The following is an 18,016-nucleotide window of genomic DNA, read 5'->3' as shown; positions in this document are numbered from 1 at the left end:
GCTCAGCGCTCGGGAGGGTGGCGTCTTGTCCTTCCAAGCTCGGGGCGCATCTCTCTTCACGTCCGGCGCGGGGCCGCGTATATATCCGGCGGGGAGTGACACGCCCTCGGCTCGTTAGCGCCGCCCCAGATGGCATCGGCCCATGGCTTCTCATTGGGTGCGGGGGTTACCGGCTCCGCCCTTGACGAGGGGCCGACAGGGAGCCCCTTCGTGGTAACCCCGTGGAGCGCGTGGTCAATGGCGGCTAACCGAGCCGGAAGGAGGACGCCCACTCCCCATGCCGTCACCGCGCCGCCCCCCTCTTTTGTTGTTGTTGTTGTAGTTGGCGCTTCTTCATGGGGAAGAGATGCGGAGAGGTATGGGGAGGTCCTAAACTTCCTAACAGGTGCCATATAATCACATTCTGGTGCAACGAAGAGTCATAATTAATGGAAACAAGTCCTTAACTGACATAGATTAAGAATAACTAGCAAGATGTCCTATAATTGTCTACGTGTGGTGCGGGGGACCTGGGCACGACATTTAATGGGGGGATGAAGGGGAAGATCGGCTCTAATGGGTGTTGTTTACAGACAATGGGACTAGGGAATGGGGTAAGGGAGAGTTGGGGAGTATCGGAGAAAATAGGGGAATATTTACAAGCGGATATGGAGGCCAAATTCCATATCCGCAACAATATTCTCAAACGTTTCCACGCTTGGCTTTATAGTCCGATACAACTGCCACCCTTTACTGCCAACCAGATACAATAACATCTTGATTTTAGTGTTATCATCTTGAGCAACCATGCCTAAATTGAGGTACAATAACAGCTCTTCCTTCCACAGCCTCCATGCCTGTGGTAGGTTTCTGGCCTCCAAATCAAGTTGTTGTGATGGCTTAAGCGACTCCATAATCAATTCACCAAACCTCTAACATTCAGTGATCAAGATAAACACCTCTACTCTGGGTACTTACTCTCCAAAAAAGGCTTTTACACCCAATTAATGAGAGGGGTAAAACCCATCCTCCAGAGAGAAACGTCTACTCAAACACGAGTACCTCAGAACAAGGCCGGAGAAGGTTCTCACCCTTTTGTTTGGTATCCAACGTTGACGCCACTCGACATGATTGCTCATACCACTTCTGACACCATGTCATATTCTTCGTCTTGCTGGATAGAAGACTCATGGACAACTTGTTCGGGTTCACATACACAGAACAACCTTTATTCCTCGGTCCGCGTTCCTCGACAAGATGGAGCTCGCTCCGCCCCGACACCCGCACTTGCTCTCTAGTACCCCCTGGCGCTATCCCTCTTGCACCAATGATGTTGAGATGTTTACATTCCACAAAAACCAAGAGACACCAATATGATTCTGGGGTACTGGCTTTTAATGGAGAACAGTGCTCCATTGGGCGAAAGATGAAGGCCTTCTTTGCTGTGAGGAGTTCTAATTTTTAGAGTAATGGCATATTGTAGCGGTTACCGGAAGCATGACACAATCACCTTGCACCGGCCGATGACGTAACCGGCGGGCGGTTACTTGCCCGGACTGGCCCGGACGTGTCCGGACATGCCTTGACCGGGCGGACTCTCGATTTGCATACCACGCCCCGTTGAGAGGCGTGGCTGACTTATTTGCATACCACGCCCCACCTGAGAGGCGTGGCTTTTGTGTGGTGAACCTTTGATATAAATTGCCGCCCGTGTTAACGGGCTATTCAGTGCTTTTGAGTTCTTTTGAGTTGAGCTAGAATAAATAGCTCAGTGAAACTTCGTTCCTGGTGTCGTCCATTTTGTCCGGCTTTATCGTGCGAGCATAGCTCCACAATTGGTGACCCCTTTTCGAGAACACGGCGATGGAGTCATCTGTAGCTTTGAAGCTCCCTGGCTTCTGGGAATCACACGCAGCCGTCTGTTTCACCCAGGCAGATTCTCTCTTCGCCCTGCGGAACATCACGGAGGACACGACGCGCTACCACCATGTGGTCTCCGCGCTCAACGCCTCCACTGCAGCCCGGGGCCTGAGCTTCCTACAGAACCCACCGAACGCTGACAAATACGGCGCGCTCAAAGGCCTACTCCTCGGTGCGTTTGGACTCATGGAGACCGAACGCGCGCGACAACCGCTCGACCTCCCGGAGCTGGGTGAGGCCCTTCCATCCGAGTGCATGGACCACATGCTGGCTCTACTCGGCGACCACAGCCCGGATTTCCTCTTCCGTGAGCTGTTCCTCCGGCAGCTACCCGGGCAGGTACGGTTAGCTTTGGCTAACTCGCCCATCACGGACCGTCGCGCCCTGGCCAAGGAGGTCAATAAATTTTTCTCGGCCAGGCGACACGTCGGAGCGGCCGCCTGGAACCCTGAGCCGACTGAGGCAACGCCCGCGCCACGACCGGCGCCACCTCCGGCCGAGTCAGCGCCACTGGCGGCAGCGGCCGCCGCGACGCCCCGCCGACCGAACCCGAAGCGACCGCCGGAGCCTCCACCAGAGCGGACCATGTGCTACTACCACGCCAGGTTCGGGCAGAAGGCCAGAACGTGCCGCCCACCGTGCACTTTCGGCAGGTCGGGAAACGACCAGGCCGGCGCTCGCTGCCTGCCATGAGCGTCGGCCATTCAGGCAGCCTTCTGTTTATCACGGACACAGCATCCGGGCGGCGTTTTTTGTGTGACACCGGCGCTCAGCTGAGCGTGATACCCACCTCGTAGCAGGCAAACAGGCCGCGCTTTGCGGCCCCGCCTTGGTCGCCGCAAACGGCTCCTCCATCTGCACCTTCGGTTCGCGCAGCGTTGCACTCTGCTTCGGGGGCCAGCGCTTCAGGTGGGACTTCATCACGGTGAACGTGCCCATGGCCTTGCTGAGTGCAGATTTTCTGTGCGCGCATGGGCTTTTGGTGGACGTCAAATGGCGTCGGCTCATCAACGCGGAGACCTTCAGCTCGCTCGCTTGCTCATTGAGTGGCTCCGCACCAACCGAGCTAGCCTGCGTGCTCCTGGCCGCGGACGATTTCACCCGCCTGCTCACCGAGTTTCCTGCCCTCACACAGCTGACGTTTTCGGCCGTCACCATCAAACACGGCGTCAAACACCACATCCCGACCACAGGTCCACCGGTCTACGCCAGGGCGTGTCGCCTCGACCCGACCAAACTCGCCGTGGCGAAGTCGGAATTCGACGCGCTGGAGCGATTGGGCATTGTGCGGCGCTCGAATAGCGCATGGGCCTCGCCCCTGCACATCCTGCCCAAACCGGGTGGCGATGGCGACCATGCAGCGATTACCGCCACCTCAACGACGCCACCACCCCCGACACCAAAGATACAGGACTTTTCCGCCCATTTGGCGGGGCGGGTGATCTTTTCCAAGGTCGACCTCATTCGGGGCTACCACCCAGGTACCCGTCCGGCCGGCCGACGTGCCGAAGATGGCGGTAATTACACCTTTTGGCCTCTTAGAGTTCCTTCGCATGCCGTTCGGCCTTAAGAATGCGGCCCAGGCCTTCCAGCGGCTGATGCACAGCGTGCTGCGCAACCTCACCTTCCTTTTCGTCTACTTGGACGACATTCTCGTCACCAGCACTTCCCGGGCGAGGCACATCATCCACCTGCGCACGCTTTTTGAGCGCCTCGGCCAGCACGGTCTCATCATCAACCCGGCGAAATGCCAGTTTGGCGTAACGGCCGTCGACTTCCTGGGGAACCGCATCACGAAGCGCGGGGCCGTCCTGCTGCCTACCAAGGTGGAGGCAGTCACAAGTTTCCTGCGCCCCCACTCCATCAAGGCCCTACAGGAATTTTTGGGGATGGTAAATTTCTACCACAGGTTCGTGCCTCGCGCCGCCCAACTCATGCGCCCCCTGTACGAAGCCCACCGGGGCAAGCCGGCCAAGCACGACATCGCCTGGACCAAAGAGATGGACGAGGCGTTCACGGGCGCTAAGCTGGCCCTCGCCAACGCGACCATGCTGGAGCACCCGGCGCTCGACGCACCCATCGCCCTCACCACGGACACTTCCGACTTCGTGGTGGGCGCCGTCCATGAACAGTGGGTGAACGGGGCTTGGCAACCGCTGGCCTTCTTCATCCGGCAGCTTCGCCCTAATGAGCGCAAGTATAGCGCTTTCGACCGCGAGCTCTTCGGCCTTTACCTGGCCGTTCGCCACTTCTGCCATCTTTTAGAGGGCCGTCCATTCACGGCATTTGTGGACCACAAACCCCTGGTCTTCGCCATGGCCAAGGTTGCAGAGCCGTGGTCGGCCCGCCAGCAGCGCCACCTCTCCGCCGTGTCCGAATTTACGACGGACATCCGGCACGTCGTGGGCAAGGACAACGCTGTGGCCGATTGCCTCTCCCGGTCCGGCGCGAACGCAGTCCACCTCTGTGTGGACTTTGCCCACATGGCGGCCGACCAGACCGCCGACCCCACGGTGCAAGCCCTCCGGACAGCAGACACAGGCCTGTGGTTGGCCGACGTCCCCTTCGAGGACACAGGCACAGTTCTCCTGTGCGACGTTTCCCTGGGCCAACCTCGCCCCATCGTGCCCACCGGATGGCAGCGGCACATTTTTGACGCCCTCCACGGCCTTTCCCACCCGGGCCGGAAAGCGTCGCAGACGCTCGTGGCAGCAAAGTTCATCTGGCACGGGCTCCGTAAGGACGTCCACGACTGGGCCAACACCTGTGTCGCCTGCCAGCGCGCGAAGGTCCACCGGCACACCCAGGCCCCGTTGGCAACATTCGACGTGCCTGCGCGGCGCTTCGACCACGTCAATCTGGACCTGGTGGGACCCCTTCCCTCCTCGTGGGGCTTCACCCACCTCCTCACGATGGTGGACAGGACCACCAGGTGGCCGGAGGCCATCCCGTTGGCATCAACAACATCCGCCGACGTGGCGCAGGCCTTCATTGGCACCTGGATTGCTCGTTTCGGCGCCCCCTCGGACATCTCCTCCGACAGAGGCCCGCAATTCACCTCCGAGCTTTGGGGCGCGGTCGCCCAGGCCTTGGGGTTCAAGCTACACCGCACCACGGCCTACCACCCCCAAGCCAACGGCTTGTGCGAGCGGTTCCACCGCTCGATGAAGGCCGCGCACAGGGCCAGCCCCCAGGACGACGGTTGGGCCGACAGGCTCCCGTGGGTCCTATTGGGCCTCCGAACGGCCCCTAAAGAGGACCTCCAGGCTTCCACCGCCGAGCTGGTCTACGGCCAGCCACTGCGCGTGCCGGGCGAGTTCATCCCTGATGCCACCGGCCCCTGGTCCGCGGCTCGCCAACGCTCAGTCCTCCAGGAGGCCGCCAGGAGATTTGCCCCCGTGCCCACGTCCCACCACGGCTGCCCCCAACCCCACGTCCCCCCAGCACTTCACACTGCGGAGTACGTTTTTATCCGGAACGACGCACACCGGGGACCGCTCCGGCCGCCGTACGATGGACCTTTCCGGGTCCTGAAGAGGGACGACAAGTCGTTCATCATTGACATTGGCGGCAAACCGGACCGCATCTCCGTGGACCGCCTCAAGCCGGCCCATTTGGACCTCGACCAACCTCCACGGTTGGCCCTTCCTCCACGACGGGGCCGTCCCCCGTCAACCAAGCCCCCCGCCCGACCATCCACCGCCACACCACCTGCCACCCCCACACGAATCGCCAGGGGTCGTTTCGGTCGGGTCATCAAGACCCCCCTCAAACTGACTCTCCCAGTGCAAGTTAATTCTGGGGGGGGGGGGGCGCATGTAGCGGTTATACCGGAAGCATGACACAATCACCTAGCACCGGCCGATGATGTAACCGGCGGGCGGTTACTTGCCCGGACTCGCCCGGACGTGTCCGGACTTGCCTTGCCCGGGCGGACTCTCGATTTGCATACCACGCCCCGTTGGGAGGCGTGGCTGACTTATTTGCATACCACGCCCCGCCTGAGAGGCGTGGCTTTTGTGTGGTGAACTTGTGATATAAATTGCCGCCCGTGTTAAGGGGCTATTCAGTGCTTTTGAGTTCTTTCGAGTTGAGCTAGAATAAATAGCTCAGTGAAACTTCGTTCCTGGTGTCGTCCATTTTGTTCGGCTTTATCGTGCGAGCATAGCTCCACAATATAACATTTAAGAGCAATTTCGATATTAGATGTCATTGCAGGACAGTACTAGACCAGCACTTGGTGGAGCACGTCCCTCTGCCAAGCTCAACAGTTTACGTTTTGTATCCCACTAATAGGCCGGATCTGGATCCAGACCTGAACCAAAATCGAATTGGCTTGTTCTTGTCACCTAACCAACTCATCCACGTAGCTTTGTCACAAGTCGTCCATTGAAGGAACTGCGCTCCAACGCGAGTCGAATGAATTGACGCGACCAAAGACGGAATTCGTCCGAGTTGCTTTATTGAAACAAAACAGCTCAGGTATTCTGACCAGCCCGTTTATTGGGCAGCAATATATATACACATTTATGTCGGGAAGTTTGCCCGGCAAAAGCTATACCGGGCATGCCCGGGTGTCAAGGGCGAACCTTGGAAAGGCGAGTCTGGACCTGCCCGGGCGTGTTTGGCTGCGGCCTGGCAAGTCGAGGCTGGGCGTGCCCGGGCACCCTGGACGAGCACTGGAAAGGCGAGAGCGGGCATGCCCGGACGCTCTGGGCGAGCCCTGGAAAGGCGATAGCGGGCATGCCCGGACGCTCTGGGCGAGCCCTGGAAAGGCGATAGCGGGCATGCCCGGACACTCTGGGCGAGCCCTGAAAAGGCGATAGCGGGCATGCCCGGACGCTCTGGGCGAGCCCTGGAAAGGCGAGAGCGGGCATGCCCGGGAAAGACGAGACCGGGCGTGCCCGGGAGGTTCGGGCGTGCCCGGGAACAGTGAGTCCGGGCATGCCCGGGAGGAGGCGCGTCTGGCCGTGTTCTGGCCGGTGCAAGGCGATTGTGTGCATCCAGCGGTAACCGCTACACACGCCCCTCCAGAATCGACCTGCACCGGCAGGGTCAATTTAAGGGGGGTCCGGATGACCCGGCCGAAGCGACCCCTGGAGGGTCGTGGGGAGGGGTCCGACGTGGTGGTGGGTGTTCGAGCGGGGGGAACTGTGGACGGGGGGCGGCCTCGCCGTGGAGGAAGGGCCAACCGTGGTGGTCGGTCGACGTCCATGTGCGCCGGTTTGAGGCGGTCCACAGAAATCCGGTCCGGCCGGCCGCCGAAGTCGACGATGAAAGACTTGTCGCCCCATCGCAGGACCCGGAAGGGCCCGTCGTACGGCGGCCGGAGTGGCCCCCGGTGCGCGTCATGACGCACAAAGACGTACTCCGCTGTGCGAAGCGCCGGGGGGACGTAGGACTGGGGGCCACCGTGGCGGGACGTCGGCACGGGGGCAAATCGTCGGGCGGCCTCCTGGAGGTCCGAGCGCTGGCGAGCGGCGGACCAGGGACTGGTAGCGTCGGGCACGAATTTGCCCGGGATGCGGAGCGGCTGGCCATAGACGAGCCCGGCGGCGGACGCCTGGAGGTCTTCCTTGGGGGCCGTGCGAAGGCCCAAAAGGACCCACGGCAGCCGGTCGGCCCAACCATCGTCCTGAAGGCCGGCCATGAGTGCGGCCTTCATGGAGCGATGAAACCGCTCGCACAACCCGTTGGCTTGGGGGTGGTAGGCCGTGGTGCGGTGCAGCGTGACCCCCAACGAACGGGCGACCACGCCCCAAAGTTCAGACGTGAACTGTGGGCCGCGGTCGGACGAGATGTCCGCTGGTGCGCCGAAGCGCGCGACCCAGGTGGCGATGAACGCCTGCGCCACGTCGGCGGTGGTGGTGGAGGCGAGGGGCACGGCCTCCGGCCACCTGGTGGTCCTGTCCACCATGGTGAGCAGGTGGGTGAACCCCCGTGAGGGGGGCAGGGGACCCACCAGGTCCACGTGGACGTGGTCGAAACGCCATTCAGGCACGGCGAAAGGTGCCAGCGGGGCCTGGGTGTGGCGGTGGACCTTGACCCGCTGGCAGGCCGTGCAGGCGTTGGCCCAGTCGCGGATGTTTCGTCGAAGGCCGTGCCAGATGAAATGCGCCGGCACCAGCTTCTGAGAAGCTTTCCGGCCCGGGTGAGAAAGGCCGTGGATGGAGGCGAAGATGCGGCGCTGCCAGGAAACGGGCACGATGGGGCGAGGCTGGCCCTGGGAGACGTCGCAGAGCAGGACGGTGCCCGCGAAGGGAATGTCGGCCAGGCGGAGGCCCGTGTCCGCCGCACGGAGTGCCTGCACCGAGGCGTCGGTGGTCTGGTCGGCCGCCATGAGCGCGAAGTCCACGCCGAGGTGGACCACGTTCGCGCTGGCCCGAGAAAGACAGTCGGCCACGGCGTTGTCTTTGCCGGCGACGTGCCGGATGTCCGTGGTGAACTCCGACACGGCGGAGAGGTGGCGCTGCTGGCGGGCCGACCACGGCTCCGTGACCTTAGCCATTGCGTAGACCAATGGCTTGTGGTCGACGAAAGCCGTGAACGGGCGGCCCTCCAGGAGGTGTCGGAAATGGCGAACGGCCAGGAATAGCCCGAGCAGCTCGCGGTCGAACGTGCTGTAGTTTAACTCGTTCGGCCGGAGTTGCCGGCTGAAAAAAGTGAGTGGCTGCCAAACCCCGTCCACCCATTGCTCATGGACGGCGCCCACCGCGTAGTTGGAGGCGTCCGTAGTGAGGGCGATGGGCGCGTTGAGCACCGGGTGAGCCAGCAGCGTTGCGTCGGCGAGGGCCCGTTTGGCGCTGGCGAAGGCCGCGTCCATGGCCGCGGACCAAACAATGTCATGCTTGGCCGGCTTGCCCCGGAGGGCCTCGTAAAGGGGCCGCATGAGCTGAGCAGCGCGGGGCACGAATCGGTGATAAAAATTCACCATGCCGAGGAACTCTTGGAGGGACTTGATGGAACGGGGACGCGGGAACGTGGTGATGGCCTCGACCTTGGTCGGCAACGGCACGGCCCCGGTCTTGGTGATGCGGTGGCCCAAAACGTCAACGGTCGTCGCGCCGAAGTGGCATTTGACCGGGTTGACAATTAAGCCGTGCTCGCTGAGGCGACCGAACAGTGTTCGGAGGTGGAGGAGGTGCTCGGCGCGGGACGTGCTGGCGACGAGGATATCGTCCAGATAGACGAAAAGAAACGGCAGGTCGCGCAGCACGCCGTCCATCAAGCGCTGGAACGCCTGGGCCGCGTTCTTGAGGCCAAACGGCATCCGCAAAAATTCGAACAGGCCGAACGGCGTGTTGACGGCCGTCTTCGGGACGTCGGCCGCCCGGACAGGTACCTGGTGGTAGCCCCGTATCAGGTCAATTTTCGAAAAGATGACCCGTCCCGCCAAACGGGCGGAAAAGTCCTGAATATGCGGGATCGGGTACCTGTCGGGGGTGGTAGCGTCGTTGAGACGGCGGTAGTCGCCACACGGGCGCCATCCACCCCCCGGCTTTGGCACGATGTGCAGTGGCGAGGCCCACGCGCTATCGGAGCGCGGTACGATGCCGAGGTGCTCCAACGCGTCGAACTCGGCCTTCGCCACGGCAAGCTTGGCCGGGTCGAGGCGGCGGGCCCTGGCGTAGACCGGCGGGCCCGTAGTGGGTATGTGGTGCTCGATCCCGTGCCGCACCGCGACGGCCGAAAACGTCGGCCGCGTGAGGGCCGGGAATTCCGCGAGCAGGCGAACGAACTCGTTCACTGCCGAGAGGGCGCACGCCAGTTCGGTCGGCGCGGAGCTGCTCATCGTGCACGCCAGGGAGCTGAAGGTCTCGGCGTTGACAAGGCGACGACGTTTGACGTCGACCAGCAGCCCGTGCGTGCAGAGGAAGTCGGCGCCCAGCAAAGCCATGGGGACGCAGGCGGTCACAAAAGTCCATTGAAAACGCTGGCTGCCGAAGCAGAGGGTGACGACGCGTGGGCCGAAAGTGCGTATGGCCGAGCCATTAGCAGCGACCAAAGAAGGGCCGCAAACGGCGTCCCGCCTGTCCTGCTCGGAGGCGGGTATGACGCTCAGTTGGGCGCCGGTGTCACACAGGAAATGCCGCCCAGACGCTTTGTCCCGAATAAACAGCAAGTTGCCCGAGTGGCCGGCACTCATGGCTGGGAATGAACGCCGGCCCGGCCGTTTCCCGACCTGCCGAAAGTGCACGGGGGCCGGCACGTCCGAGCCTTGTGTCCGAACCTGGTGTGGTAATAACACCACGCCCGGTCAGGTGGAGGCCCCGGCCGTCGTGTCGGAAGCGGGCGGTGCGGCGTGGCGGCCGCCAGTTGCACCGGCAGTTCGGCCTCCAACCGCGCAGGGCACTCGGGCGTCGTGGGCGTCGCCTCGGATGGCGGCGGGCTCCAGGTGACCGCGCCGATGTGCTGGCCCGCCGAGGAGATCTTATCGGCTTCCCTGGCGAGGGCGCGGGAATCCGTGATCAACGTGCCAGCCAGGGCGAGGCGTACCGGGTGAGGCAGCTGGCGAAGGAACAGCTCGCAGAACAGAAAATCCGGAGAGTGCTCACCGAGCAACGAGAGCATATAGTCCATGCGCTTGGACGGGCGCGTGTCGCCGAGCTCGGGCAGAGCGGGCAGGCGCCGTGCGCGTGCTGCCGGTGAGAGGGCGAAAGCATCGAGGAGGAGTGTCTTCAGCGCGTCGTATTTGTCAGCAGCTGGCGGGTGCTTGAGGAGGCTCAAGGCGCGGGCAGCGGTGGCGGAACCGAGCGCCGCCACAACATGGTGGAAGCGGGTGTCGTCCACGGTGATGCCTCGCAGGGCGAACTGAGAGTCCGCCTGAGCGAACCAAACAGCCGCGTGAGCCTCCCAGAAGGTAGGCAGTTTAAGCGTCACTGCCGTATCCATGTCGGTAGGTCACCAATGAAGGAACTGCGCTCCAACGCGAGTCGAATGAATTGACGCGACCAAAGACGGAATTCGTCCGAGTTGCTTTATTGAAACAAAACAGCTCAGGTATTCTGACCAGCCCGTTTATCGGGCAGCAATATATATACACATTTATGTCGGGAAGTTTGCCCGGCAAAAGCTATACCGGGCATGCCCGGGTGTCAAGGGCGAGCCTTGGAAAGGCGAGTCTGGACCTGCCCGGGCATGTTTGGCTGCGGCCTGGCAAGTCGAGGCTGGGCGTGCCCGGGCGCTCTGGACGAGCACTGGAAAGGCGAGAGCGGGCATGCCCGGACGCTCTGGGCGAGCCCTGGAAAGGCGATAGCGGGCATGCCCGGATGCTCTGGGCGAGCCCTGGAAAGGCGATAGCGGGCATGCCCAGACGCTCTGGGCGAGCCCTGAAAAAGCGATAGCGGGCATGCCCGGACGCTCTGGGCGAGCCCTGGAAAGGCGAGAGCGGGCATGCCCGGGAAAGACGAGACCGGGCGTGCCCGGGAGGTTCGGGCGTGCCCGGGAACAGTGAGTCCGGGCATGCCCGGGAGAGGCGCGTCTGGCCGTGTTCTGGCCGGTGCAAGGCGATTGTGTGCATCCAGCGGTAACCGCTACACCATAACTTTTTGAAATATCATTATATATATCGTCTTTGGTCCGATCACTTAATGGTGATGATTCACTTTTTTTTAAACCTCAGATCCATATCCGGATCTTCACCAAACTCGAACCATTTCGTCCTTGTCACACACCCAGCCTCTCCACCAAATTTCGTCCAAAATCCGCCCACAACTTTTTGAGATATCCTGTTTACCATCAGACAGACGCACAGACAAACAGACAAGAAAACATAACCTCCACTCACCTTCAATGGTGTAGGTAACTAAAGTAGAAGTATCTTCTCCAAAACGTTGCCTGGGCTATTTATGAGAGGCTACCTGGTTTGTTCAGCTGATTATCGAGGCAGGGATCACTTTTCAGTTCTCCAGACCACGGCAAAAGCAAAAAAACCGAGATCGGTCAACACCGGAAAATCCTCCTCTCGTTCATCATCATAATATTCTTCAGGCGGTGTATTTCCGAGATGCCTCTCTCAGCGGCAATGACTCTGTTACCATCCACCAGAGTTTTACTTGGTGCAGCAACGTTTGATGTCATAATTTTAATAGTTTGAAAGATTCCCCAAAAGTACAAAAAACTGCATTCCTTTGCAAGCGAACAGGAAGGGATCAGAGGGGTGGGTGGGACTATAACTATCAATCAGCCTTATGGGGGCGTGGCCACTAGACACATGTGCCCGAGGACCAATCAGACCGACATGGTGTGGTTAATGGTGGAACATTATCACGAAGTCAGTGGCAGCAAATGCAAATCGTACCTGACAGGAGTAAATTCCCTGTCAGTGGATTAAGGGGTCTTACTCCTATTGAGAGGGTGGTCCCAATTCTATGACCATGCATTGTGGCCCTTCGGGGGCATGATGCATGCGTTTGAATGACCATGTGCTTCAGCCTTGGGGTTGAGGCGCATGTGTAATGTTATTGCGACAGCCTTGTTGACGTTGTGCCTTGGCCATGGGGTCAAGGTGCACGTCCAAGGCTGTTCAAATGTTTGACTTTTTACCTTTTTTCATCGTAAAAAAGGCAGGCCTTAGCTATGGCCTCATAACAGTCAGTGGCAGCAACAACCCACACCTATTTCTGTAAAGTATGCACTGTTGAGAATGTTAGATTGTCCATAAAGTAAGTCCAGTACCATTACAATGCGTGCATGTCCATAAACTTTATACGACGACATTTGTAAATCAGTAGTAGAATGTCCATATCTATTTCAAAATAAAAAAGTAAACAAACAAGTAAAAAAAGCAATTTAAAAAATGTAAAAGGAAGTTACTCCAAAAAGTGTGTAAGCAAGGTAGGGATGATCACAAGAAATAATCATGTGAAACGATCCCTCCATCTTTCTTTGAATAATTATAATGATTGTCCCTAGAAAAGACAAAGTTATATCCAACTTGCATACACACACACACACACACACACACACACACACACACACACACACACACACACACACACACCTACACACCTACACACACCTACACACACACACCTACACACACACACACACACACACACACACACACCTACACACACACACACACACACACACACCTACACACACACACACACACAAACACACCTACACGCACAGACTTCCACACAAACACACACACACACACACACACACACACACACCTACACACACCCACAGACACACACAAACACACACAAACACACAGTGTCTTTTCTCGGTACAACCATTATTCAAAGAAAGATGTCGGGATGGTTTAACGTGATCATTTCTTGTGATCATCCCTAGGTTGTTTACAAACTTTTTGGATCCAGATCCCCAGGTCCTTTTACATTTTAAAAATGTTTTTATTACTTGTACATTGAGCTTCAGTGTGTTTGCTCAAAACCATAACTTTTTTTTCTTTTTCTTCTTTACCAAATATCCCTTTATTATGAGAACATGGAGCATACAAGTTAATAAAATGTGCAATTTATTTAAGCTGTCATTTTTGTCAACTTCAGTTTGAGTACAAAGCGGAGGCTACATCGTGTGGACGCTATGTAGTTATAACTAGGATTTGCATTTTCAGATGTTTTCGAGTTATACTGCACTTTGAATTTGGATTGTGTCCAAGTCGTTCCCAAGGGTATGTTTGTCCGCACAGCAGCACGTGGTTTGAGGCAAGCTGTAATGCTTATGGGCTAGACTACCATGCATGTTGCGTGAGGAACCGCTGGACAATGTTGTACAAGTTATAAGTACCACATCTTGATGCCTAATTTAACCACAAGTTCATTTTCTACCTTGTATGTGGATTATGTCCAATAGTAAGGGAAACATATGAAAATCTGTTAACTAAATTGTTACCAAAAAATTTCTTCACCAATATGTTTGTAAAGGTGTGTAATGACATGTGTTAAAATGTTGAAGGTCAACTCCCGTGGGAAACCCAGAAAAAAAGCTGTTGAATTCGGGTAGCGAAAAATTATTTTCGAGAATTTTTATTTTTTTTAATCGGCCCTTAAGTAACTTATGAGGGGTCAAATAAGGGTTTTTCATGATTCTGAGTTGATTGTTAACATTTATATTTCACCACAGACACTCCTTTGTGGAAAAATAATTTCTAAATATATCTCATTTTCTACTTTGCAGGACATGGAGTCTAGCAATATGGATGAAGACGTTACTCCACCTGTGCTCAATTGCTTCATCTGTGCACGCTCGGATACACCAGCTGAAAGGCTCATACAGGCAACTCCAAAGGGATACTCAACTTTATTGAAACAAGCAGAAACTGCCGAAAATGTTACTGTTGTGGAACGTATGAAGGAGGCTCAAAATGAAGGAAAACTGAGGTACCACCAGAAGTGTAAAAATGATCTGTACAACAACTTTGTTGCAACCACCAAGAAGTCAGCTCAAGCATCAAAGGCAGCGAAAGAGTCATCAAAGTTGAAGAGAAGACGCACTACTTGTGAGTTCAGTTCATCAACTGGCTGCAGTTCTAGAAGATCACAGTCAGTTGACCTCCTGTATAAGGATGTATGCATTCTTTGCAACCAACCAGCCCAGCTCTACAAAAATAATCCAGCACAAGCTAGAAAGAAATACAGAGTGCCAGATAATTTGACTGCAGATACACTGAAGGCAAGCTTGCTGAAGACAGCACGGAGTCGCGGGGATGACTGGGGCACTGAAGTCACTGGACGCCTGGAAGGGATCAACGACTTGGTAGCAGAAGAAACACTGTACCATTTGCGATGCAAACTTATGTTTGCGAGAGGTGACAGTTTGTCCAAGACTGATGAGGAAGGAAAAAGGAAGAGAGGACAGAGGAGTATTGATGAGGGGCGAGAGGCAGTTTTTATTGAATTCTGCGAATGGTTAGACTCAGAATTAGAGCATGGGGTAATGAACATGGACCAAGTCCATGAAAAGCTGCAGGAGTTTGATCAGTCACCAGAGAAGAGCCTTTCTTATTCAAAGCATTGGCTAAAGATAAAACTTCTAGAGAAATACGAAGACACCTTGTATTTCACAACACAGGAAAGAAGGGCAGATGTACTCTGTCTCAAAGATGGCACTGACAATATTCTGCGAGAGCATCATGCTAATCTTGGCCATGGAGATGAGAAGACTCAGATCATAAAGACGGCACTCAAGTTCATATCCAATGATATTGCCTTGATTGATTTAGGTCCAAAGTCATACCCCACCATCCACTCTTCTTAACCACATCAAACGGCTCTTATGACGTCCGAAAGATCAAAGAATCTCTCTCCGAAACACAGAAGAGCTACCTGCTCTTCTGTCACGCCTTCACGGGGTGTGATACGGTTTCTGCAATCGCTGGTCATGGGAAAACAATTCTATTTGCCAGGTAATAATGATAATACTACTATTACGTCGGCAAATAATACTAATACTACTAATAATAATAATTATAATCATTGTCATCATAGTATAAATGTTAAAAATAATAATTATTTTATTTCTGTTTTACATTATACTTTACTTGACATAGACCTGGTGCTTTTTTAAAGGTTTTGCGAAGGGGACGCGGCTGAGTACATCAACATCTTCCTTGACACAGAAGCCACCAAGGAAACAGTGATTCAGGCTGGTACTGCGATTTTCAAGTACATTTACCATGGACGAGATACTACATTGGGTGAAATTCGGTACAACATGTTCTCAAGGAAGGCAGCGGCAGGAGTGATCAAACCAGAGACTCTACCTCCAACAGAGGGTGCAGCTGCACAACATTCACTCCGTGCCTACCTGCAGACCCGGGACTGGATCCTTCTACGGAGCATGTCTCTGAACCCCAGTGACTATGGATGGACAATAGGTGTGCATGGGTATGAGCCGGTTCCAACACTGGACCCCACGGCTCCTGAGGAGCTAATGCGGTTCACGAGCTGTAATTGTCATGGAGATTGCAGCAACCGGCGATGCAGCTGCAAGAAGAATGGGGTCACGTGCATCTCGGCCTGTGGAGTCTGTAATGGCATTACATGCAGAAACTGCAGTCATGATGTTGTTGAGTCTGAAGAAGACATAGACAATGACTGTTGAAACTTCTGACATTGTGAATGAGAAATAACTCTTGAGTATTATATATGTATGTGAAATAAAAGCTACTTTGTGTGTAAATGTAAAAGTGAAAATATAAATGTTAACAATCAACTCAGAATCATGAAAAACCCTTATTTGACCCCTCATAAGTTACTTAAGGGCCGATTAAAAAAAATAAAAATTCTCGAAAATAATTTTTCGGTTCCCGAATTCAACAGCTTTTTTTCTGGGTTTCCCACGGGAGTTCAACTTCAACATTTTAACACATGTTATTACACACCTTTACAAACATATTGGTGAAGAAATTTTTTGGTAACAATTTAGTTAACAGATTTGTGAAATATCTCATAAAATGCCCTTACTACAAGTTATGCATTCAGATTTTGCTGGAACGAGCATGTTCGACTCAGGCAAGTTCAAAATTGTGCTGAAACTTTCCTCTTGACTTCCTTTGAAAAGTTTCATTAATTTTTCACAGAGTTGTGCCCTTTTTGGACTTAGCGGTTGGGGACAACTATTACAAATCATTTCTCGCTCTTGTTTATCATCTTCATCAAATGCAATTGGTAATTTTGCTAACCTGCATTGGAGGTGGTTCACCCACAGGTAGTTAATTTGTCATTCACGACCAAACACCGGAGGGCACGATACATCTGGAGGGCAATATACACCGGAGGACCACCGACCGACCAAACACCGACAAAACACCGAAGGACCACCGACCGACCAAACACCGACCAAACACGGAAGGACCACGGAAGGACCACCGACCGACCAAACACCGAAGGACCACCGACCGACCAAACACCAACCAAACACCGGAGGACCACCAACCGACCAAACACGGAAGGACCACAGACCGACCAAACACCGACCAAGCACCGGAGGACCACCAACCGACCAAACACGGAAGGACCACACACGGTCCAAACACCGACCAAACACCGGAGGACCACCAACCGACCAAACACGGAAAGACCACACACGGTCCAAACACCGACCAAACACCGGAGGACCACCAACCAACCAAACACGGAAGGACCACACACGGACCAAACACCGACCAAACACCCTCCAAACACCCTCCAAACACCCTCCAAACACCCTCCAAACACCCTCCAAACATCCTCCAAACATCCTCCAAACATCCTCCAAACATCCTCCAAACACCCTCCAAACATCCTCCAAACACCCTCCAAACACCCTCCAAACACCCTCCAAACACCCTCCAAACACCCTCCAAACACCCTCCAAACACCCTCCAAACATCATCCAAACCTCCTCCAAACCTCCTCCAAACATCATCCAAACATCATCCAAACATCCTCCAAACACCCTCCAAACACCCTCCAAACATCCTCCAAACACCCTCCAAACACCCTCCAAACACCCTCCAAACACCCTCCAAACACCCTCCAAACACCCTCCAAACACCCTCCAAACACCCTCCAAACACCCTCCAAACACCCTCCAAACACCCTCCAAACACCCTCCAAACACCCTCCAAACACCCTCCAAACACCCTCCAAACACCCTCCAAACACCCTCCAAACACCCTCCAAACACCCTCCAAACACCCTCCAAACATCCTCCAAACACCCTCCAAACATCCTCCAAACATCCTCCAAACACCCTCCAAACATCCTCCAAACATCCTCCAAACATCCTCCAAACACCCTCCAAACAGCCTCCAAACATCCTCCAGACACCCTCCAAACATCCTCCAAACATCCTCCAAACACCCTCCAAACCCTCTAAATGGTGAAGCTAACTCCAAGGGCCTTTCAATCACTCACCGCAGGCAGGTTGGTGGTCTTTCCGTCTTCTACCGACTCCTCTCCGGCCTTGCTCCCCCAGCTCTCTCTGGGCTCTGTCCCCCAAATATTCCTGCAGGTCGCACAATATCTGCCAGCAACCCTCTTATGGTTAAACTGGCAAAATCAAGACTCTCTGCTCACCTTCACTCCTTCATTCCTCTTTTCTCCCACCTCTGGAACAAACTCCCTCACTCTCTTCAATCCCACTCCTCCCTCCAGCTCTT

General features: G+C 55.5%; 1 protein-coding gene across 2 annotated transcripts in view; it reads right to left on the bottom strand.

Annotated features, from left to right (window-relative positions):
• The window catches only part of LOC137438666 (F-box only protein 32-like), a 145,506-nt gene extending 133,565 nt beyond the window's left edge, over positions 1 to 11,941 (bottom strand). Inside the window, exon 1 of one of the 2 annotated variants that reach the window (XM_078767137.1) lies at positions 11,687 to 11,941. The gene's annotated coding sequence lies outside the window, so the exon portion shown is untranslated. The remainder of the gene's footprint in view (positions 1 to 11,686) is intronic. The other variant, XM_078767136.1, reaches the window with a different exon arrangement.
• Positions 11,942 to 18,016: the final 6,075 nt, after the last annotated feature.

The sequence above is a fragment of the Myxine glutinosa genome, chromosome 13 (genome assembly GCF_964187855.1).
Source record: "Myxine glutinosa chromosome 13, kmMyxGlut1.1, whole genome shotgun sequence".
Taxonomy (NCBI): Eukaryota; Metazoa; Chordata; class Myxini; order Myxiniformes; family Myxinidae; genus Myxine; species Myxine glutinosa.
The sequence above is the reverse complement of the archived record's forward strand: the minus strand, read 5'-3'. Positions and strand labels throughout refer to the sequence as shown.